Source organism: Psammomys obesus, unplaced genomic scaffold (assembly GCF_907164565.1).
Source record: "Psammomys obesus unplaced genomic scaffold, mPsaObe1.curated_primary_1811, whole genome shotgun sequence".
Lineage (NCBI taxonomy): Eukaryota > Metazoa > Chordata > Mammalia > Rodentia > Muridae > Psammomys > Psammomys obesus.
Genome location: NW_026592118.1, coordinates 18043655 through 18068638, shown reverse-complemented (window position 1 = coordinate 18068638; position 24984 = coordinate 18043655). Strand labels below are relative to the sequence as shown.

General features: G+C 39.5%; 1 pseudogene; it reads right to left on the bottom strand.

Moving 5' to 3' along the window:
* The window catches only part of LOC129681013 (actin-related protein 6-like), a 200397-nt pseudogene extending 184405 nt beyond the window's left edge, over positions 1 to 15992 (bottom strand).
* Positions 15993 to 24984: the final 8992 nt, after the last annotated feature.

The window sequence follows — 24984 nt, the reverse complement described above, 5'->3', positions numbered from 1 at the left end:
TTGTATGCCCTGAAAACATTTCCTACTCCCTCAGTCTTTGCTATCACATAAAGGTTTTATTTTCAGCATACAAGACCATAATTCCAAGGTTCTGCATTCCAGAAATTTATAAATATAACCACAGGATCATTACTAGCTTGAGCATAACATACATATTTTATAAATAGGGAACACAGAGAGACATGAGTACAAGTTAAACACAATAAGTTAATTCTTTCCTCAGCAAATTAAGGCTAAATAAAACTATGATATTGAACATAAAAATCCCCATATTATTTATCTTAAAATTAGTTAGTTTTTTTTTTACTGAACTCAACAATTATAAAGTCCCAATATATTTAAAGTTGTAGGAAAGCATATTTAGTTTTTATCTAAATTTTATGTAGTTATCCCAGCTATTAGCAAAATAAATGGCACCATACTAATGCAATTTAAAATATTTTTCTGTGGTATCCCATGTTACTCAACCATTAATTGATAAAATAAGATTTATACAGAATATTGTTTCATGTCATGTTTCTACTGAAGTTTCCAACTTACTTTTGGAATGGGAAATTTATGTGTCCCAGGTTTTTAAATTTCTGTAGTCATAATGAAACACTTGAAATAAACTTGTGAAGCTAAAAGTATTATGTTGCTCCATCATTTGGGTTTGTGATAAATTTGCCCCTTTGCTTTCAGCCAATGGGGAGACCGAATAACATGAGAGAGGCGAGTAAGAGAGACAAGAAGAAAAATGAAAGAGTGGGGATGGGGCCAGGGCCAATAATTAACTATGTGGTGCACCTTGAATGTCTCTATGTTACTCTTGTATTCTTGTCTGATTTGGGGGATGCCTCAGATTAAGCACTTAAAGTAGCCTTCAACACTAGATGGGGCTATGAGGTATTTGCAAAGATGACTGACATGTGGGAGAGTAACTGAAGGGGGAAAGTCCCTCTGTGGATATTGCCTCCACTAGGCCAGAGCCTGGATGAAAGAAGTTGGAAGAACAGGAGGCCAGTGCATCCAAAAAGGTACATGATTCTCAAACAAGCTACCTCTGAATACTAAATGCCAGCTGTCTGCCATTGCTACCATTGCCCATGGACACTCAGTACCAGCTTTCCTGCCATGGCTGCCACTACCCGTGGTCACTCAGTTCAAACTGTCTACCCTTTATTCCACTACCCATTGGCACTCAGTGCCCCCTTCTTCAGAATTTCAATGTCTTCTTAAAATCAGCAGACTTTCAGAGAGCTTTGTGGGTTTTAGAACCATCCTGGGACTGCTGATTTTTCTAACTCCTTAAACTGAGAAGATACTGGTTTCTCTGTCCTTCCAGTGTGCAGGTGGCTAAAGGCTAATGGTTGATTGGACTACCCAGATAATTTACTGTGTATGCTAATAGATCTTCTCTTATCATAAATGTCATGTATTATAATAATATCACTTCTATTGTGCTAGAGAATTCTGACAAAAACAAAACTAAAAATCTTCCACTACAGATTTTAATACCTTCTAAAACATTATCACACAAGGTCTGAGCTTTTTACACATGGATACTTGAGGACCTTAAAGATGCACTTAAAGTAGCCACTCCATAGTGACATACTTGTTATATTATACTTATCAGTTTTTACATTATGCAATGATCAGATAAATTTTTAAATCTGATTTTTGTGTTCTGGCCCTCTGATCTTCTTAGAAGCTATCAGACCATATCACTTCCACTGATAAATCATATATTGCTATATTTAATACATTTATAATGGAATGTCATTTTAAAATAATTTGAATGATTTTTGTATGCTTTCTGTGTTTCAATTCTCAGACATATTACCTTGAACTTGGTTTTGTTTGTTTTTTTATGAGCATACAGAGACACAGAATACACTTCTGTATATCTTCATTATCGCATCATGCTCTTAAATTCTTTCCCTACTTGCTTCCATAGCATGAATTAATTTCCACCACAGTTTTGACACGGTCTTTTAAGCAAGTTGTCAGAACAAACCGGATAAGACAAAAATAAAATTGTCATTAGTTCAACAATAATGTCAAATTAGAGATCAGGCACTGAATGTGACATTCAAGGCTCCACACCAGCAAGTGACCAACTGCATGTTCAATCACCCAGAGCTTGAGACATAAACCGATGATACCTTGGTCTATTCCTCATCTTCACAAATGACAGAAACTACAAAGGTGATTTAGATTCATGAAACATAATCATTAATAGCTTGGTATTGCTTCAGAATATGTTGAATGGTGATGAAAATTTCAAAATATTAAAAAAAATTGTTTCACCTTTAAGCATTTAAAGTTTTATCCAGTATGCTATGCTAAAGCATTCAATAACTTTGAATTGGTATTTCATGTGAATTGGTAGTCACATGAAAACATGTGAATAATTGGCCAGAAAGAGAGAGAGAGAGAGAGAGAGAGAGAGAGAGAGAGAGAGAGATAGGCTGACACAGAGAGAGACAGACAGAAACAGAAAGTTAGAGAAGGAGAAAAAGGCAGGACAGTTCACCTGCAAGTCAAAATGAGTGCTGATAGTGAGTCATAATAAGAAAACAGCTCTAAAATGGACTCTACTGTCTGCTTTTGGATCACTTCCCTTGGCAGGGCCTCCTTGCCTGGCCTCAGGGAATGAAGAAATGCTCATCCTTGCCGTGACTTGATGTGCTGGGAAGGGTTGATTCAGGTGGAATGAGGCTATCCCTTTCCTAGGAAGGAAAGGGAGAGGAGCATGAGGAAAGGGGGGCTGGGAGGAGAGGAGGGAATGGGCACCCTTGGGATGTAAAGTAAATAAAAAATAAATTTAAAAAAGAAAAAAAAACTGCTCTGGAGAAATTTTTAAAGGATAGGGTCTGTTTCATATTTCATTTTTAAGCTCTGAATGCTTAAAAAAATTCTTGTCACATACTCATACTTAATATAACAAATTAAATTCTAAATAAAAAGGTAACTCATATAAAATATGAAAAATATAGATTATGGGCAGACCTTCTAGCTCCTTCTCTCAACACAAAAACACTGCTGTAACTAATCTGAAAGTAGTATCTTCATGACCTATTCATCTACTTCCTTCAGCCAGGCTCAACTGCTGTAGCAATATGAACTCACAGAAGAAAATGATGTAACTCTATTATTTTTCAGGTTTTCCTATCTTTGGCCATGTTCTATTTCAGTGAATTGGCACCATGACCACGGCAACTCTTAAAAAAAAATTATTCACTTTATATTTCAATTGTAGCCCCCTCCCTCCTCTCCTCCTGGTTCCACCTGCCCTTCTTCTCCCCCTCATCTCCCTCCCCTAGTTTACTGAAAAAAGGAGTCCCCCTTCCCTTCTATCTGACCGTAGCCTATCAAGTCTCATCAGGACTGCCTGGATCCTTTTCCACTGTGGGCTGGCAAGGTTGCCCTGCCAGGAGGAAGTGATCAAAGAAGAGGCAACCAAGTTCATATCAGAGAAAGCCCCTACTCCCCTTACTAGGGCACTCACGGGGAGATTGAGCTGACCCCTGGTCAGATGTAGCCCAGGGCAATTCTTATAAAACAAAAGCCGTTAATTGAGGCTTGCTTACAGTTTCAGAGGTTTAGTCCAGTATCCTCATGGCAGAGATGTGGCAGCATGTGGGCAGACATGCAGGTAGCTGAAGGTTTTATAACGAAGGCAGCAGAAAGAGAGGCTCTGGGCCTGCATTGGCCCTTGAAAACCCCAAAGCCCAACATAAGTGACGCACTTTCTCTAACAACGCCACACTCATAACAAGGCTACCCTTCTTAATGCTTTCAAATAGCGTCACTCAGTAAGCTTCAAATATAAGAGCTTATCGGGGACATTTTTATTCAAACCACCAATTTCTCTTTCTCCAAGAAAATTTTTAAACTGTTTCTTACTTAATAAACACGAAGACACTTCATTTCCTTAACACATTGCCTATGTTGTGTCATGAATGATTCTCTGCTGGATTCATTTGCTTTCTCAGTCATAACGTCAGGTTTTTGTTTGTTTTGTTTTGTTGCGGGTTGTTCGGCAACAACCCTGTCTACTTCTCAATATTTTTGGAACCACATAATGTGTGTGCTAAAGTAATGTTGACTGATTATTTGTAAACTTAGGCATGTTTAGGTACCCGATATTCTTTTGCATGGGAACAGAATTAGAATTGGGGAATGATGAGTTGGGTGGAAAATGAAGGAGAGTGTCCTACCAAGGTTTGCAAGGTCAAACTATTTTAGATTCTTGCTGTCTACCATGTCATTGTCTGCTCTTTCTCTGTGCACAGAGGGAGGAACTGTAGCTATGAGGGTATGAGACACGTTTAGAAAGACAAACTAGCTCCCAACAGAGATTTCTGTCAAATCCTAGCAACCTACAGTATCAACCAGATTAAAAAGCCATGCATGTGATATCACTGATTCAGTTTCATGGATAATTTACAGGAATTTAAGTTTTTTACATAAAATACAGTTTATGCTTTCATTTCCATGGTAATTATATGAATGTTTTAAACTTTCATGTTCAGTGTGATTCATTAAAAATGCCTATGACTTTAACAACCAGAAAACACAATGTGAATTCAGTAACTCATGGTTAGATTAAAGATACTTGTCCTTAGGGAGGACCAAGATTTCCCGGTGCTTAGTTATGGCCAGTATGAGCATAGGGAAACAATCACAATCCTGTCCTTCTGCTACCATTGGAAATCCATTTGCTCAGTTTCTCTGGGTAACTTACCATGTTATCATGAAAATAAAAGAAAAAAATATGCCAGTTATATGCCAGGCAAGTCAATTCCAAAGGAAAAAAAAAACTGTACAGTTGGCCCCAAGTTGTGACTATCTACAAGAATCAATGTTGGACACTCACAAATGTAAAGATCAGCTCAGATTAGTTATTTGGGAGCTAAGTCCACATTACTATTTCTTAACTAAAATGCAGTCCCTTGTCTATTAAACATTGCATTCACTGAAGTACTGCATAAATGTAATATGTGTTCAGGATACCTATGATATGCTATACCCTGTAGGTTTGCACAATCTGTAACTTTACACAAGATGGAATAGCCTATCAATGCGTTCTTTTGAACTTATACCTTGTGTTAAGTGACAGACTATAATTTTAATTGGCTTTTCAAATTTAGTGTCTAGTTCTGATTTAACCAGCTTTGCCCTTCAAACATAGCATGGCATTTACTTTTCTGAGCAAGCTAGACATGAAACAAATATTCCTCAACTTTCTTTTAGGTCATATATTGCTTAAATAGAAAAAAAAAAAGAAAAGAAAAGAGTGTCTAATGATTTTATCTCTAAGTGCATCTTTCTACTGATATTTCCCAGGTTACATCAGTGGCCTCACTGTCTGTGTTGAGGCATCCACAGAATGGCCACTTAGCTAAGACCCAGAGCAACAGGGACACTGTTGTTCTAGGATCTGTTTGGCAGTAGCACAGTTGTCTGGGAAACAGTGCTACTTTCCATGCAGAAGTAACCACATGGAAGGCATCATAGCTTGTGACGCAGCAGGAAGTCAAGAGCTGAGTTTAAAAACTCTGGGGTTTTGGTTGGGCCTTTCTCTCTCTGGCACCTATATTAGTTTTTGGATTAAGGATGTGCTTTAAGACAACTTGGCTCTGGAGTCCAGAGTACACACTAGACAGGAATGAATACTCCGGTATGTAAGACATGAGCATGTGCTGTGAATGAACACATATAGTAACTGGGACAGGGGAAACATGGCCCAGCCATACATGGGTAGACCAGGGACCCAAGCTTGTACAGTGTCAGGAGAGGCAAGGCTCCTTTCCTCAGCTGGCTTAGTAATGCTCACTTTTTTGAGGAGGAGGAAATCTGTGTGTGTAAATGTCTTTCTTGGATTGTCTTTGTCTGAATGGCTGTTAATTACTCCATTGAAAAAGATTCTAGTATTATCTGTAGAGCAGGCCACTGCTAACATAGTGGTTCCTACTGCGTGGCTGATGTCAATGGTCTTGACGTTCTTCATATTCACCTTTAAGTCTCTTGGCTATGCTGAGATCATAGCAGCTTTTTCTATTGTTAATTTTTCTCCGCTGTGATGACATTGAATGATAAGCGCGGATATTTCCTTCTTCTCTATGTTCCTGAGGTCACTCCCAAGTTGCATAGGGCAAGTAAGCCGTGGGGCAAAGCAAAGAAGCCTAGAGCAAGAGTGAGGTCTAGACATATCTACACCACGAAAAATCTCACCAAAAGCAAAGATTCTTCCCACTGTGTCTGGGCCTGCATGCCCTAATGCACATTGCCTTGCAGCCCCCTCCTCTGCCACCCTTGAGGTTGTCAAGCAGCCTTGTGGCCAGATTTCAGGGTAAACTTCCTATTTCCTTATAAGGACAGGTCCAGCTAGCACCTGGAACTTTTCCCCATGCAAATGAAGCATTCCAAGCATCTCAGACACAGGCAAAAATGTACACTCACGCTGGAAACCCCTACACACTTTCCCAAGTGTGTATTTATATAGCCCTTATTCCCTCCAATAAAGAAGAGCAGTTTTACTGAAAACTATCTCAGAGAAGGCTTCCCCTGACACACACACATACTTCCTGGAGTCAATGCCAAATTGAGATCTTGATAATCTACCACCTGGCTTAAGTTTCATTCCTTCAAGTCCAGCATCTGTTCACAAAGGTGCCTGAATACCCCAAAGCCAGAAACAAAATCCCAGAATGGAAGCTGGCATCCATGTGAATCCAGTAGGTCCTCTGGTTTGAACAGGGGAGGGTGAGTGGCCCAGCTTCTGACATCATCATGAACAGCTTTAAGCCTCCACACTCCAGGGGCTGTCAGTGTGCTTTCCTCCTTTGTTTTCAGTTTAGCCATCACATTAGGTTCAGACACTGAGAGGACAACTGAGGCCTTCTGGCCAGGGCACTCTCTAGTGTTGGCAGAAGTTCCACTGCTTCTGCTTGAAGCCTTATCTCACTCGGGCATCGGTAAAATCTCTCTCTATATTTTTTTTCTCATTAAAAGAAGAAGAAGAAAAGGAAAAAAAAAAAAAAAAAAAAAAAAAAGCAATCTGTAAATACTGCTTGGGTTGGCGGCCAGAACTCCTAAAACCTGTGGGCAGGCTGAAGTCTGGGGACAGGCAAAATCCCCTGGAAGCCCTAAGACTGCAGGGATGGTCTTCCTCTAGACAAGGTGTTTCCTTGCCCTTTCTACCATGAAAACATCTTGTCACAAAAAACAAACACACAAACAAACAAACATACCCTTTTAAAAATTTCCCATAGTAACACTCAGCAAGAGGCAAGCCTCCTCATTTTTGAGAGGACGTCTTTCAGATAGCACCATGCATGGCCATGGGTGATATTTACAGTCCTGACTCATGGACCTGTTTCTCTGTTTCTCTGATCTGAAGCATAATACATGAGAAGGAAAAAAAAACTCCCTCCTGGCTATCATCTCTTCAATCAACCAATGCAGGATAGTACAGAACAGGACCCACAGAGAATACTGCATTCCTCCTAAAGACCACTCTATTCTAGATCTCACAGCCCCTAAACAAGAAGTCAAAATGACATACCCATCCCTACTCCCTTATAACCTCTTGAAACTACACAGACCATTAGCCCCACTGGCCCCCTTTCCCCTTACCCACCAAGCCTACACCCTGCAAGACTCCCTCTAACATGCAACAGCTTTGCAATCTCTGTGATTCTGTTGCAAAGGCAGAGAAAAGGCAAATTAATCCCCAAGTTAACTCCCCCTCCCTCCCCCTCTACTTATGATTCCAATACAGGCCAGGAATTCCTGGCATTCCCAGTTAATATTAACTCCACAGGAAATAAACCACTTAATTGGTACCCATTCTTTTAAGCCACCAACTTAAAAGAACTTAGACAGTCAGCAAAGAAAGATGACATTCTTGCACAAAATCCCTCCTACAGAGTCAAAAACACCCCAAGATCAGTGGGATATCTGTCTCTCCTCTTTGCCCAGTCTAACCTTTGTACAGTGGTAATCTTTCTTTCGGGTTAAGTGTCGCCAGGACCTCGGGAGAGATCAGGACTGAGATGAAATCCCATGGAGATCTGATGAACTTTTTGTACATGGTGCTTTTTCCACAGAAGTACAGTAAGCACATCTAGTAGGTTACTATGAGCAGGTAAGTGCACCTTTGTGCAATCCAGGCCTGGGAAAGAATCACCCCACTCTCTGGCTAACAAGTCCCTGCCTCCTTCCTGCTCATTCTCTGCCGAAAGCTGAAGGAGGCCCTTTCTTATTTTATTCTTAGAACTAAAATGACCTTAGAAAGAAAAATTCCTGACCCCCTCCTTAAAAACGTCATCTGGGAGGGTATGACGTCTGAGTCCGGGCTAGCCTGCCAAGGTCTCACAAATGAATACTAGGATAGGTGAGTTGTGGTTACCCAAGACATAGGAATAACCTCACACCAGGTTACTTTCCGAGTCTAGGCTTTAGTAGCATCAATAAAAACAGAAGTATTATGCTTTAAATGTGGAGACACAGGACACTGGAAAAATGAATGCCTCCAAAAGACCCTCCCCACAAAGGACTCCAATACCCCTATAATGATCTACCCCTTTTTTTCACAAAGGTTTTCACTGGAAAAAAAATAAATAAATAAAAGGTTGCCTCTTTCATTGTGATAAAGATGGCAGAAAACTAGAGCCTTTACACTTAAATCAGGGCAGCCCTCAGCCTCGACAGTATGAGAAAACCTGATTTCATAGAGGCTTCATGGGTGCCCAGTATTGCAGAAGGATCCCACCCAAAAATAACCACACAAACAGATAATAAGCCATTTGAATGCCTTAATGATACTGGAGCAGATGATACAATTTTGAGACAACCAGAGGTCCCACAAGACTGGCAGCTCATCACTGGGCCCCAGCTTCTAGGCATAACGAGCTGCTCCCATACATTTATCACTAAGCAGGCTTACAGATGGGAAGACCCTAATGGAGCCATCTGCTATGCCTCCTAGTAGCTAACATAGCCACCAATCTTCTAGGGAGAGATCTTTTACAAGCCCTGGATGAGGTTCTTGCCATTGAGAAAGGAATTGCATCAGAATAGATGATTATATCTATAAAAAATAGTATCCCTACCAAAGCTTTAACCCCCTCCCCTCAAAATCACCCCCAATTCTAAGGACCATTGTTAAATCTGATACTGCTTGCATTGATTGGCTTTCAAATGAGCCAGTCTGTGTTAAACAATGCCTCTATAATGGAAGAAACTTGAAGCCCTCATATAATTAATAAAAGAGCAGATTCTACTACAACATATTCTCCCATCTCACAGATCATGGACACCCCTGTGTTCACTATAACAAGAAGCTCAGGGGAATGGAGACTGTTGCAAGATTTCAGGACAATTAATAAAAACCATGAGGGTCTGAGGTTCTCCTCATAGGGGACTTCCCGATATCTCAGCCATTCCTGCCAATGTCCCTTTACTGGCAATAGACATCAAAGATTGCTTATTTTCTACTCCTCTCAACCTTCAAGACTATGAAGACTTTGTTTTTTGGTACCCTCCATGTTCAGCTCAGGGATAGCTTCATGATACGAATGGACGGTTCTTCCTCAAGGAACAGCTAACAATCCCAATTTCTGCCGGGAGGCTGTGGCTTCTGCATTATAACTCTATTTTAACAGAGGACTCAATATATATAATTATATGGATAACATCCTAGTATGGGGAAAGTTTCCACATTCCCCTATAGACTTGAAGACCAATTAGTACCTTTCCTGTCCTCTTTAAGATTCAAAATAGCCTCTCACACAATACAACTTAATCATCTCGTTGTATTTTTGGGAACAGAAATTTCTCTCACCTCAACATACCCTCTTAAATCCTCACTTTCCTTCCCTCAATACTTAACTCTGGCCTCCCTCCAGAGTTTTGGGGTAATTTTTTAATATAATTTTTATTTTTTATATTAATCACAGGTTATTTACTTTGTATTCCAGCCATGTCCCCCCTTCCTCATTCCCTCCCAATCCCTCCCTCCCTCATCTACTCCTTGCTTTTTTCCAAGTCCACTGATAGGGGAGGTCTCCTCCCCTTCCATCTGACCCTAGCTTATCAGGTCTCTTCAGGACTGGTTGCAATCATAAGAAAGAAGGGGGAGTTAGTATGACCTGGAGAAGACAGGAGCTCCACAAGGACCAAGTATATCGGGACACAGAGGTCTTTTATGAGACTGTTTCTCCAAATATTCTGCCCAGTTCACGAACCCCAAAAGACCAGGAATAAACAGACTCCGCTGTAAATACATGAGCTTCTTTTATTGTAAATTACAAGCTGCAGCTTGGGCCCACACACCCCCACCACTGAAGTGGTGGGAGCCGAGAGCGCCCCACGCCCAAGTTAGCTGCATGATATATAGATTCTGGTGCCTCCCAGCATGCCCAAGGCAGGGGCAATTCCAGCCTGGCAAGCATCTATTGGTCAAAATGCTACATTTTGAATTGATTGGCTCTAGGAAGGTTCCCAGACCATAAAGACCTGGTGTCCTTCCCTAGGGGGATGGGCCAGTTTCCTAGTAACTGTTATCTCTGGTGGGTGGGGAAAGAATGCAATAAGGCAGTCCTTCCCCTCAGGGCATTTCTAGACTTCTCCACCCACATAGTTCAGGCCTTAACTAATAATAGCTAATTTTTAATCTTTTTGGTCTCTCACAACCAAGGACCAAGTATGGATATAACCTAGAACCCCTGCTCGGATGTAGCCCATGGTTGCTCAGTATCCAAGTGGGTGCACTAATAAGGGGAACAGGGACTATTTCTAACATGAACTCAGTGGCTGGCTCTATTACCTCCTCCCATCCCCCAAGGGAGGAGCAGTCATGCTAGGCCACAGAGGAGGACATTGCTTTTGAGTAATCTTAACAAGTTTTGACCCAGGCTCCCCCTTCCCACAAGCACTGTTCTGTCACTCTTTGAAATCTTAAAAGGAAATAAAGCCCTCCTCCTCCCCATGAACGCTGTGCCCTGAAGCAATCCAAGCTTTAACGTCTGTCAATATGGCCCTAAAAGACATGGCTCTTGCTGGATGTGACCCAACAATGCCCACATAGCTCCTTAAATCTCCTCCCCTACCTTGGTGGGAGTCCTGTATTAACCCCAGAGAACGTTGGAACAGCTCCTTACCCCAGTGAGTGGAGCACCTAGAATTCTGAGTTGGATATACTCACTGTTATGATTAAAAATGGCAGAGATAGAGCCCTACAGACCTTAGGAAAAGAACACGATATTCTTGTGACCCCTTTTCCTCTCTCCAATATTCAAATGGCTAGTCAGAAATCATCCCTCCTTCACTATTAGCTTAATGAGATTCCAAGGACAAACTGACAACCATTACCCTAATGAAAAATGGGTTTCTGCCCTTCATCTGTTGTGGCGGCTGCCCCCTACCCCTTGTTCTTTTCAAAAAAAAAAAAAAAAAAAAAAAAGCTCATCACAGTAGTCCCTTCAATATTTACTGATGGAGGAAAGAGGGGAGCCTCAGCAAAAATATACTCTTCCCCTGAGGATGAATTCCCTCATTATCTGATTCAAAGAGCAGTCCTATCACTAACCCCAATGTAAGGAACAATACGCTATCAATTTAGCTCTGAAGGAAGTCAATATGCCCTATAAACTCTTTTCACACAGTGTGCATGCTGTTAATTTGCTCCCATGGTTGTCAAAGTAGATGCCAATCCACTTCCCCCTCTTCCTGTACAGGTTTCCAGCCTTTTACAGAGAAGAGGTACTCCCTTCCACATTCAGCATGTCAGATCTCACAATCTCTTTCCAGGTCTGATATCTGAGGGAAACACCGTAGCTGATTGGATCACCTCTGCAGGAACATTCATAGCCTCCATCAACAAAGGAGACCAATTTCATTCACGTGCACACACACATATACAGAGGGGCTTCACCTCCAATTCCCTCCCATCCCAATTGCTCAGCTCTAGAGGAAAAAAAACAAACAAACATGCTTCTCTTGTGAATCCTTTATTACTATCCCAGATTCACAAACTATGGGCACAAACCCACGAGGTCTCAAATCCAATACTCTACAGCAAATTGATGTCACCCAAGTTCCCCATTTCGGCAGACAAAAATACATCTTTGCTACAGCTGACACATTCTCACATTTTATATGGGCTACTGCCCAAACTAGAAAAAACTCAAAAAGGTTAATTCACCATATGTTTTCCATCCTTGTCATCATGGGCATTCCTCAACAAATAAAAAATGAAAATGGACCTGCTTTTACTAACCCCCAAATTCACAATGGGAAATTGCCTACCACACAGGGATCCTGACAACCTTCAGGGCCAAAGGATAAGAGAAAAAAAAAAAAAATCAAACCTTAAAAGTCTAACTAACAAGACAAAAAGTAAAGCTTACCACTCTAACCTACAATTAATTATGCCTATGACCACCCTAAATATTTTTAACATTTACAAGAGCTCCAAAACCCTTCCAAACTTCCTATATTAGCACACACCAGGAATAACCCTCCCATCCTAGTATGATGGTGTGAGCTTTGGACAGGATTTGGAAGGAACCAGACCCCCTCCTTACAACCAGAAGGGGCTTTGTTTGGTCTTTCCACAGGACCAACCTAAGCCTATTTGGATGGCTGCCGGAAATATCCAGTGCCACCCTATTGACCAAGAAGATGGCCGACCTGTTGTTGACAGATCTACGATGGAGGGGGCAGAGGTGATGCCACCCCTGACAAAAACAAGATCTCTTGGAAGGAGATCCATTAACTGGTGGCTGCTGCCTAGGCCGTGAGCCCCCCATGGGCTTCCCTTTCCTCTATTCGTAAGGCTGTTTTTGTTATTCTTCATTCTTATTCTGTTACTGTCCAGCCTCTTCCTAACCCTTCCAAAACCCACCACTGGAGATTCTTTGCGAGGGAGACCTGCAAAGAACATAAAAAAAGCATAAGAACCCAGGACTGCCCATTTGAAAGATTTCAGGCCAAGAATGAGATTCCTCCACACCCCGATTCTATCTCCACTATCCCTTGCTCTTTCCTCTCCTTTGCTTTCCACAACACAGGTGACTGCCTCCAGGAGGCCTTCACGTATGGAGTTGCAGAAATTGGAGATGCCAAACTGAATCCACCAGTCATGCTGGCACCATGCTCCCCATCCTTAAAACTCTTTTTTTTTTTTTTTTTTTTGTGATCCATGGGATGAACGATGGTGAACTGGAGCCAATAACCAATTGGCTATGGCTAAATACTCTGTAGCCGACCTACACGGTTCTTGCCAGTTTGTCCCTGCCTCTTAATTGATCTTTACCAATGTTAACATTCTTAAACAGAAAAATCAAACTCAAAAGAAGGTCCATACAATATACCGCCAACCTTTTTTTTTTTTTTTTCCTAACCAGCCACCCCAACTCCTCTCAATGCTTCTTACTCCTCCCTCTCCTGGATACTATTGACAGCTGTTTCCATTAACTTTTTGCTTCATGAACCACTTATACCGTACCCAAATGAGGGTTACCAAACATTCCTCTCTTTGATCTATCCCTCTGCTTTTGCCTTGTAGGGCCCACTTTAAGATCCCATCTTACATGTTCCTGTAACATCACTGTCACCAAGCCGATATATGCTAACCAGCCCCTCTTCCCCACTGCTCTTCTCTGGTTCCTGCATTAACACCCTCTTCAAGGTTTCTGCGTCCCAGTAATGATTGTCCTGCAGGTTTATCTCTATAAGCCTGAAGAGCTTGCTTTACAGCTGTGAAAAGAAAGAGAGTGAGGCGAACTCTTCATTCCTCTGCTCACAGACTGGGTCTCACCATTTCATTGGGTGCCCTGGGAGTCACCCACTGGAGCAGCCTTCCTCCAAACACACAATTTGGCCATAGACTTTCAGGACAACCTTGACCAGGAGACAGCTTCCACTATGGAAGGTCTTGAGTCCATTCAACAGCAGAGCAACTCCTTAGTGGGGATTGTCCCCCCAAACCAGAGAGCTCTGGACTTACTGGCTGCTGAACAGGGAAAGATTTGCATTGCTTGGAGGAATGCTGCTTCTACGTCAATGAATCTGGGCTGGTGAGACAAAATGAACAAATGCTCAAAGAGCTCCATGGAGATCTCAGGGCTCTATACTCCCTATACCTCTGCCCCATGGTACTCAAACCCTCCAGTAGCTTGGTTTCTTCCCTTCCTTGGCGCCATATCAGCTATTGGAACCCTACTTCAATAGCAAATAAGTAGCACTGTAAAAGTCACTGCCAATCACGCTCAGGATCAATAACAAACCATGCCCAGCATAGAGAATGATGAATTTGATGATGCCCCCCCTTTCATGAAACAAAAACGGGGGAGATATGGGGGACTAATCTGGAGCAAGAGTGAGGTCAAGACATGTCCAAACCCTGAAAATCTCGTCTTGAGACAAACAGGACTAAACAGAACTCCCTCCTTGTTCTGGGTCTGCATGCCCCTTGCACGTGGTCTTGAGACCCCCATCTCTGTCACTCTTGAGGTAGTCACAGAGCTTGAGGGCCAGGTTTCTGAGGAAAGCTTCCTTTTTCCTTATAGGGACATGTCCAGCTAACACCTGGAATTCTTCTCCTTGCAAATGATGCATTCCTAACACCTCAGCCTGATCCAACGATGTACACTCACCCCCAAAACCCTACCCTCTTCCCCACAGTTTATATAGCTCTTATGTCTCCCAATAAAGAAGACATGTTTTATTGAACACTGTCTTGTACAAGGGCTTCCTCCCCCCCCCCCCCCACACACACACACTCACCACTGAATTCTGATACTGATAACCCACCTGCCTGGCTAAGCTTCATTCCTTCAACTCCACCATCTGTGCACAATGGTGTCTGGACTGTCTGTACACCCTAATGGAAGAAGTGACCCCAGGACAACACTTTAGTAACTAGAGTGAGTACTGAAATGCTCATTTGAGTATCTGAAAATTATGGGCCCATCCAAGAACTTTGAATTCTGACTCATGATTATGCATTGATTTTGATTTTCCATTTCAAGTCTGAATTTAAGTATATTAATATAAAAATTTTGATATAGGAAGTAAACATGGTCTTTTCAACTTTTTATTTCACTCTGCTCACCTATTATTTTTATTAACTATCATATTTTAATGTTTAGCACAAAAAAAATTGGAGAGCTGACATCTGTGTCCTACCAGACCATGTATCAATCTAATTAGTCCATTAGTACAAAACACATAGTGATCATTACCTCGATTTGTATATGCAATATATTTTAAACTTGTCACACAACTCTCAGCTTTAATGTCATGATATTTAGAAATGGCCATTTTCTGGAAGCAATGTTGCCATATAGTGCCTCATTAAACTGTGAGCCATATTTAAGGGAATTTCAATTAAAAATGTTAGACATTAAGGAACTTTCAAAAACCTTTCTTTTATTTTTAAATAGACGTTTAGCTTTTGGTAAAGTATTTTTGTTTAATAGAATATTCTGCTAACAAAATAAGCCTCATTATTATCATAATTGAAAATTGAAAAGCATTCTTCAAAATTAATATAAAGTAACTACTAAGGCAATTTTAGTCCATTATTTTTGATGAAATGTCACTAAGTTGAGAAATGCAATGTGTCTAAGTAGCAGGGGTCATGACTCTGAGGATGAAACACACATTCTAGGATGGGCCCAGCATGTATAGGAGAGACTTAAATCATGGACTCTCTTTGCACAACACAAAGCTGAGAGGAAGTTTTATAGTAAACACTCACATGAGGATGTATTCTGTTTTTACTGCTGCTATTTTTATAATAACACAGAGAGGCGTCTCACCCACCACAACACGGATGCCCCTCATCCCCACTGTATCCATTCAGAATCCTCACCTTGTTCTGCAAAGGTCTTTTGTTCTTTCAGCTCGCAGATCAAGGCACGTTCAGAAGCAGTGCTTCGCAGCTCTGTACACAGGCACAGAGCTGAGTCCCCTGGGAAGCCAATCAACTCAAGCATTACTAATTAGTCAACATTAGAAATTTAAGCATCTTTAAAAGGTCAGAATTTGACTTGTGGGAAAGCAAACAAATCAAGGGTAAAGCCTATGATATGCAGATGAAGAGAAAGCTTGAATAAAATGCCTTGGTTCTGTTCCAGTTCAACTTTCTACCTGGAAGAGAATGATACAGAGGGTAAGCAGCATCTTTAGGAGTCAGCCACACACGCTTCTCCATTTACTTTAGGGGCAGAGAACAATTTAAACCAGATCACTTCCCCATCATATGTATTTTATATAAATCTACTCTTCTGTGCAGTTTCTGTTGTCCATTTAGCCCCTGCAAACCTCCCATGTTTCCTTTGCAGTTTCTATCAATATCATGCGATTAATGATTTACCCTAGGCAATCTTATCCTCTGATAATCTATAGGATATGGTCAAAATGCTTCGATGGCTGAATTAACCCCTTATCACATCCTGTAGAAGTCAGAGAAAATGTCAGGTGAATAAAATGAATTAGTGTGCACAGGCACACACACACACACACACACATGCATATACAAGTTCACACACATACACGGAGACATGAACACACAAAGACAACTTTTCTATTTGAAATTCAATCCTCTAGATTTTAGGATTATTTTGTCACTTCACAAATTACTCAAATTGTGATCCAATTTGTGGTGATGGTAAACAATTCATACCCACATCAATATATTATCAGGAATATATGAAGAATGTTGACATTTTAAATGCTCAATTACTCACTATTTATTTAAAGTGAATTATTTATTCTTTTCAGCTCTCATGTGCAGTAGATGAGTGAGTGTCTCTGTTCATGCTAATGGTCTCTTTTCTTTCTTGTGATCTACATCTGTATTTAAATTAATATTTCTTTAAATGTTTTAACTTAAAAATATAACATAAACATAAGTAGTTAGTGAGGTGACTTACATGAAATGATAAGTAAAACTATTTTATATCTTCTATCTGAAGTTTATTCTCTAACTGAAGGTGTGTATAGCACTGAGGTATCTAAACACTGTGGAGATAATCAGTAATCATCTTCCTCTTTCTTTTCCAACATATTCTTCTTTCAAGCCCAAAAACAGAACAGAGCAGCCCCATGGCTTTATTGTTCCATCCAAGCACAAAAATAATATTCCATTTTTTTATATATTTAGAAAATCCTAAGGCTGATCTAAACAAAAATTTAAGGCCTTTTGAAATATTTTCTGTTGATTCTTATCTCAAGATTAGAGGAGGAGCGAACCTGTTGAGCAGAATGAGTTTGACGTGTTTCTTCCCTTTCTTTCACTTCTTGTAGGCTTTACTTAACTTGTTTCAGTTTATTGTATTTGTTTGCCTATCTTTTGCCTTGGTTTTATTTCTTCTTCTTACAGGACAATAATGGAAAGAAAAGAATGAAAGAATATATACATGAATCAATGATATAATTACTACATCAAGTCATATAATTACTACATCAAAGTCAATGACTATATTGTCTCCTGATAAAGCCCCAACAAACCAGCTTCTGGTTCTAAAGATCTGACCTAAAAGCATCTCCCTGAAGACTAGCTTTCATGAAAGAAGCAACTAATAGTCCTACCTGGATATGATGCCTATTCACCAGTACAATGACCACCATGCTACTGTAGAACCCTAAGAGTGTAAGAGTCTTACACATACTTTGGCAATGAACATCTCTTTAATTGGACTTAGAGCCTGCTCAGCCTATTATAGGGAAATCATGGCTAGTACTGCAAACCTAGCCAAGTGCTTGGTGCTGGTGAAGTAATGGATCTTAGGTGAAACCCAAAACCATCACATTACTAAACCAGCACAATCCTTTACCATATTTTGAATTCTTGCCCTTATAAACACAAATAAGTGTAGTCTTCACCCCATCAATGCAACTTTTCTTTGCAATAGATGATGGCCATTAAAGAAAAGTCCAACGAATCAAAATGCAGTTCTGAAGCCCATTTCCAACTGATACATCTACCAAACAACTTCTGCACTCAAAACTCAGTGATAACTGAGGATGCAAAAATATTCTATGAGCCAGAGGAATAGGAAGTTTTCATTGAGATTGTGCCTTCTGGAAATTTCATAGAAACTACACCCATAAACTCTCATGAACATGATTGTGTAGCCACGGCCTGAAAAAAAGCAGCACCACTAGACTTGCTAATGTGGGAAGAGGTGAGCTCATAAGGCCTCCATACCTGCCAAAGAACTAGAGACAACTAAGAAACAGTCATTCTCAGGGAAGAACACACCAATCTCAAATAGTCGCCTTTCCTCCCTCTGTATCTCTCTGTGTGTACATTTGAATACATACATATGTGTGTAATAACAAAAATATCTATGAATGTGAAAGAGATCGTGGGGTACATAGGAGGGCAAAAGAAAAAGAATGGGAGAAATGTGACTGTTTAGTAGTTTCAAAAAACGAATTTAAAGTATTATCTTAATTTTTGATATTTTTTAAATTTAAATTTATTTCTATAATTTATTCACTTTACATCCTGATGGTAGACCATTCCCTCATCTTCTCCCAGTCCCACCTTCTCTCTCTCTTCCTCCTATTCCCTTCTCCTATTTCTTAGAAAAAGGGAGGCCTCCTCCCCTACAATCTGACCCCAACCTATCAAGTCTCATTAGGATTGCTTGGATCCTCTTCCTCTGTGACCTGGCAATGCCTGACCTCCTTCCCAGGGGCAACCAATCAGAGATTGGGCAACAAAGTCCATGTCAGAGTCAGCTCCTACTCCCATTACTAGGGAACCCATAAGGGGACTGAGTTGCCTATCAGCTACATCTGAGCAGGGAGTCTAGGTCCTCTTCATGCATGGTCCTTGGTTGATGCATCAAAGAAATATTTAATGAAATGTTCAACATCCTTAGTCATCAGGGAAATGCAAATCAAAACACCTCTAAGATTCTATCTTATACCTATGAAAATGGTTAATATAAGAAACCCAAGTGGCAGCACATGCTGGGAAGTATGTGGAGAAAGGAGAATACTCCTCAATTGCTGGTGGGAGTGCAAACTGATACAACCACTTTGGAAATGAATCTGATGCTTTCTCAGAAAACTGAGAATAGTGCTACCTCAAGACCCAGCTATACCACTCCTGGTATATATCTGAAAGATTCTCCACCATTCAACAAGGACATGTTTGCTCAACCATGTTTACAGCAGCTTTATTCACAATAGCCAGAATCTGGAAACAACCTAGATGTCCCTCAACCAAAGAATGGATACAGAAATTGTGGCACATTTACACAATGAAATACTACTCAGCTATTAAAAATAAGGAAATCATTAAATTTTCAGGGAAATGGATGGAACTAGAAAAGATCGTCCTGAGTGTAGTAACCCCAAACTGGAAAGACACACATGGAATATACTCACTTATAAGCAGATATTAGTCATATAATACAGGATAACCATACTAAAATCCACACAAATCTAAGGAAGTTAAATAAGAAAGAGGAACCTAGGGAGGATGGTTAATTCTCATTCAGAAGCACAAATAAAATAGACACCGGAAGTGGTTGAAGAGATGGAACAGAATGGCGCCTACCATAAATGTCCTCTGAAAGACTCCACCCACCAGGGGATGGAAGCAGTTTCTAAGACTCACAGCCAAACTTTGGGGAGAGAGTAAGGAAAGAGTGGGAAAGGGTAGGGGAATTGACGGACCCAGAGCAGACAGGAGCTCCATAAGAAGACCTATAGAGTCAAAAAATCTGGGCCCATGGGAGCCTAAAGAGACAGATGCACCAACAAATTTTTGAGAATTTTATATACCAGCAATGTAGTTAAATCATTCTCGCCTCTCCCTCCCTTGAAATTCCTCCTCTATCTCCCAATCCCCCTCAAATTGATGATCTCTTTTTCTTAATATTATAACCTATAAATGTGTACTATATACACATATATCTTTCTACCTATATATCAATATGTACTCCTATATCTATATGCTGCTGATTAATTAAATGAACATGTTGATAAAAAACTTACTTTTTAGAGCAGAAGCAGAGAGTGTGTATAACAAATCTTTAGAGGAGGACTGAAACTATTTATAGGCATTTTTCTCATATGTACTTGATTTTCTCCTACTCTCTGTTGCCTAAAGGTAGGTGTGCCTCAAAGATACATGTCCTGCTATGCTCTCATCCAGGATGCCCTGTGATATGTAACCTTGATTCTGAATGATTGGAGATTTAGTAAATCATAATTACAGGAAAGAGATACCTTACCAAGAACCCAAGAAAAAGTACATATTAAACTTCTTGTTATATGTAAATGCAAATTTATTTAATTCTTATCTAAGTAATAAACTAGCAAATTTTATACACATGATTTGGAGCTAAAGTCTCTTTTCCTTCTCAAGTAAATCAATTATTATTTAAAAGCATTGCCATATTCTTTACACAGGCAGAACTGTATTGTGTTTTCTATGGCTCTCAGCAGATACATGACTTGTAAGACACTGCCATCTGTCTCATTAATTCAAACTACTATTCATTGCTTCCCATAAAATTACATTGTTCATGCACTTCACCAAATGCTAAATCATTGAAGGAATTTGGTCAATTAATGTGCCAAATAAAAATTGTATAATATTTCCCTGTAAAGCTTAAACATGCCATTGTAAAAACAGAATTTCCCGTTGTGTGAAATGTACAGCATGTGTTATTTTTCCATTTATTGATCAGTAGAAGTATAGGTTGACTCCATTGTCTCTGTTGTTGTGACTAATGCTGCAATAAGTATGGTGGTGCTGATGTCTCTGACATGCAGACTTTTAATCCTTTGCATGTGTAGCTAGACGTGAGATTGCTGTGTATGCTAATTCTATGTGCAATTTAAATTGTCAATATACCATGTTTCCAAAATTATGTGTTATAAAAATTTAAAGAGGTAAGTTGTTGTGTCTGCATTTGAGTTTCCATAATCCTGTATGGAAACTCAAAATGTTCCATTTTCAGGAGCAAGTGGCTATATTCAAATGCACACATTTCTCTGCCCATTATGTGTATATATATGCTGTGTGACTGCCTGTCTCTTCAGTCTATCCTACCAGGTCTGAGATATGGGTCTCAATGTGAATGCAAGTCACTGAATCAGAAGTAGAGCTTCCTTAAAATGCTGATAAGAGCCAGAGCAAAATGGGGTTACACATGCCTTTAGCCCCAGCACTTGGGAAGCAGAGGCAGGAAGATCTCTGGGTTCAAGGCCAGCCTGGGCTACAAAAGTAAGTTCCAGGCCAGCTCACTGTTTCCATTAAAGAAATTTGGTGTTTGTTTTACTTTCCATTAGGCTTTTATTTACAGTAACATATTTCATTTGCTCACTAGCCATTCTACTGTTTTTTTCTGTATTTTGCTTGCTTCTATTCTTTATCCCTTTCCCTGAGATATAATATTCTTTAACTTTATGAAATGGAAATTAACTTCTGACAGCATCACATATTTGCAAATATTTTACTTTCTTTTTTCTTCTAATCTATGTAGTCATGGTACTGTTTTTATATAATATACATTTTCATTTTCAAATGAAATATTTCATATTAAATTTCATATTTTCCACAGCTTTATTTCTTTATTTTCATCATAAATGTGGACTAGTTAACTCGGTACCATTCATCAAAAAGTCTATTTTACCCAGTGATTTGAAAGTGACTTTTTCTATTTGCTTACTCTTATTGGAATACATTTCCCAATATATTATGCTGTTTTCTAGAACCTGCATTCCTATCCTTCCATTACTAAGCTATATATTCTCAGTAGCCTTAGCTGTGGTGCACATTTTAATGTACTTTTAATAAGAGTAAAATTAGATTTTCCAGGAGCTATTACATTTTTTGAACACATATTCTTATATATAAACTATTAATCACTACAGATCTCTGAATGATAATTCTATAATTAACTTTCATTACTATTACATAAAAATCTAGTGTTTTATTTCATTTATTCAATCCTTTTCAATTCTGCAATGGAAATTTAAGATTCATTTAAATAGTGTATGAAGTTCATTGTTATGTGTGGTTTTTAAAATCTTATGCTGGTGCACTATATATTTTTCATTCCACTGTGTTTTCTAACTTAGTTGTTCCCATCCTGTGGGTCATAATCCCTTTAGGGTTGCAGACCATTTCACAGGGTTCTCCTAAGATCATTTGAAAACACAAATATTTGTATTATGATTCATAACAGTGGCAAAATTACAACTCTGAAAATGCAAAGACAATAATTTTATTTTGGAGGGGGGATCACCACAACATGACGAACTATATTAAATGGTCACAGCATTGGGAAGGTTGAAAACCACGGTTCTAATTCATTATTCTTAACTATCTGGCAATAATTTAATATGTTTAAAATCACTTTAGGGACACACACACACACACACACACACACACACACACATATATATATATATATATATATATACTGTTTACAATCTATATTGCTTTATGTGCAGTTTCTTTTTGATATAGTTGAGGAAAGATTTAAACTTTACAGTCTAACTCTCTCTAGACTACAGTATCAAATTCAAGAGAGATCATCTGTTTTCTGAAGACCGCTGATCAGTAGCTGTCCTGGGAATTCCCCTCTGATGTTTCCCACTACTGGATCCATTTCCTCCTGTCATCACACCACGCCTCACTGTCTACCCATTCTCTTCTCTCCTTGCCTTCATGCCATCCTACTCTTATTACCTGCTGAGGCAATATTTTCCATCAAGTGGTTAATTTTTAATATAATTATCTTCGTGTAATTTTTACATCAATGCATTCATGCCCTAAAGCTGAATTACTACAATCAAATCTATTACCAAATTATTTATTAAAAGTTTGTTTTTTTCCTTTAATTTTTTTTTTGTTATAAGCTTTCCAACAGTGATAGATGTGGGTTTGTGCTTTCGTGTGTGTACATGTCTGTATTTGTACATGCATGTGTGTGCATGTACCTACATAGATATCTCAGAACTACTTCAGACAACAAAACTGTGTGTAAACTATGCTGAAGGCTAAAAGAAATGAATGCATGATGGCTCCAGTCATACTTAACTGTTGTTTTTACTGTTCGCTTTCTAATATTACAGATTTTTTTTTTTAGCAAGGGAATACATGTATTAGTTCTTAACTCTTTAAAATTCCATTAATTATTAATTGGCTAATTAATTACTTTTAGTATGTGTTCATATTTGTGCTGTGTGTGGAGGTTAGAGGACACCTAGAATGAGTTTTCTTCTGCTATATGAGACCAGAGTTTGAAACTCTGCTCTCAGTCTTGAAGGTAAATCTCTGTAGCCTCATAAATAATCTTTCTGCCCCTTATATCATGTGAAACAAAATTTCTAATTCTCTTAATACCAGAAGATAAACATCCAAGGATGACTCGAAGAACCTGTTCAGGGACTATGTCTGTTCTGTAAAGTATTTCTTTGTGCAGTATGGAATAGATATTTTAATTGCACAAGCTATGTAACATGCAGGCAACAAGTGTGAAGAGAATATTATTATTACATGAAAATCAGATGAAATGGATTTCCTGCAGGACAGAGTGGCCCAAGAGCTAGAGAAGAAGAAGAGGGTGATAAGTTGACACAGTCAGCAAATTCTCACAGCAATAGTGTTAAAGATGCTTAAAGGCAAGTATATGATGGAAAGTTATTACATAATATAAACATCAATTTTAAAATTAAACCACACTCTCATGTTTATATAAAACTATTAAGAGATAAAGATATAGGTATGAATATTATTCATTTGTCAAATTGATTATTATTTAAAAAATTTTTATATTAATTAGTTTATTCACTTTGTATCCCAGCTGTAGTCCCCTCCCTCATTTCCTCCCAATCCTACCCTTCCTCCTTCTTCTCCTCCCATGCCCCTTTCCAAGTCCACTGATAGGGAAGGTCCTCCTCCCCTTTCATCTGATCCTAGTCTACCAGAACTCATCATGAGTGGCTGCATCTGCGACCTGGCAAGTCTGCTCCCTCATCAGGGTGAGGTGATCAAAGAGCCAGCCACTGAGTTCATGTCAGAGACAGTACTTGTTCTCCTTACTAGGGCACCCACTTGGAGACTGAGCTGCCATGGCCTACATCTGAGCAGCGGTTCTAGGTTATTTCCATGTATGGTCCTTGGTTGCAGTGTCAGTCTTAGAAAATATCTCTAGGCCCAGATTTCTTGGTTCTGTTGTTCTCCTTGTAGAGCTCCAAACCCTTCCAGTTCTTTCTGTCTCCACCTTCTTTCATGAGATTACCTGTACTCTGCCCAAAGTTTGGTAATGAGCCTCAGCATCTGCTTTGATACCCTGCTGGGTAGAGTCTTTCAGAGGCCCTCTGTGGTCGGCTCCTGTCCTGTTCCCTGTTTTCTCCTTCTTCTGATGTCCATCCCATTTGCCTTTCTGAATGAGGATTGATCATCTTACCCAGAGTCCTCCTTCTTGCTTAACTTCTTTAGGTGTACAGATTTTAGTATGTTTATCCTATATTATATGTCTAGTATCCTCTTACAAGTGGGATTTTTATGTACCCAACAAACATCAAGGACTGTGTTAGTTGTTGTGATTAGAGAGCACTGAGCACAAAGCAAAGAGTTTTGTCTTCACAAAGCTAAATGTCTTAAAGTTTTTTTTAGTAGGATTTTAGGAGTTGTAATTTGAACAAGCTTGAGAACACCAAAGGAATTTACGCACACAGTGGTATATTCTAGATTCTGGGAAAAGCATGCAGTAATCTTAGACTACAATGCAGGCATCAATTACTATTAGCAAAGCAAACTTTCTGTTTCCTGTCTTCTGTTTCTCTGAGATTTCTGCAGTTTCTGTATACTGTTGTAAAGTGACATCTTGTTTCTTCTTACTCATGGCAGAGAATGACCTGAACATCCCCCAGTAGGTATGTTGCTATCCCTGATTAGACAGTCACAGTCTTAGTTTTGTTTGTTTGTTTGTTTGTTTGTTTGTTTTT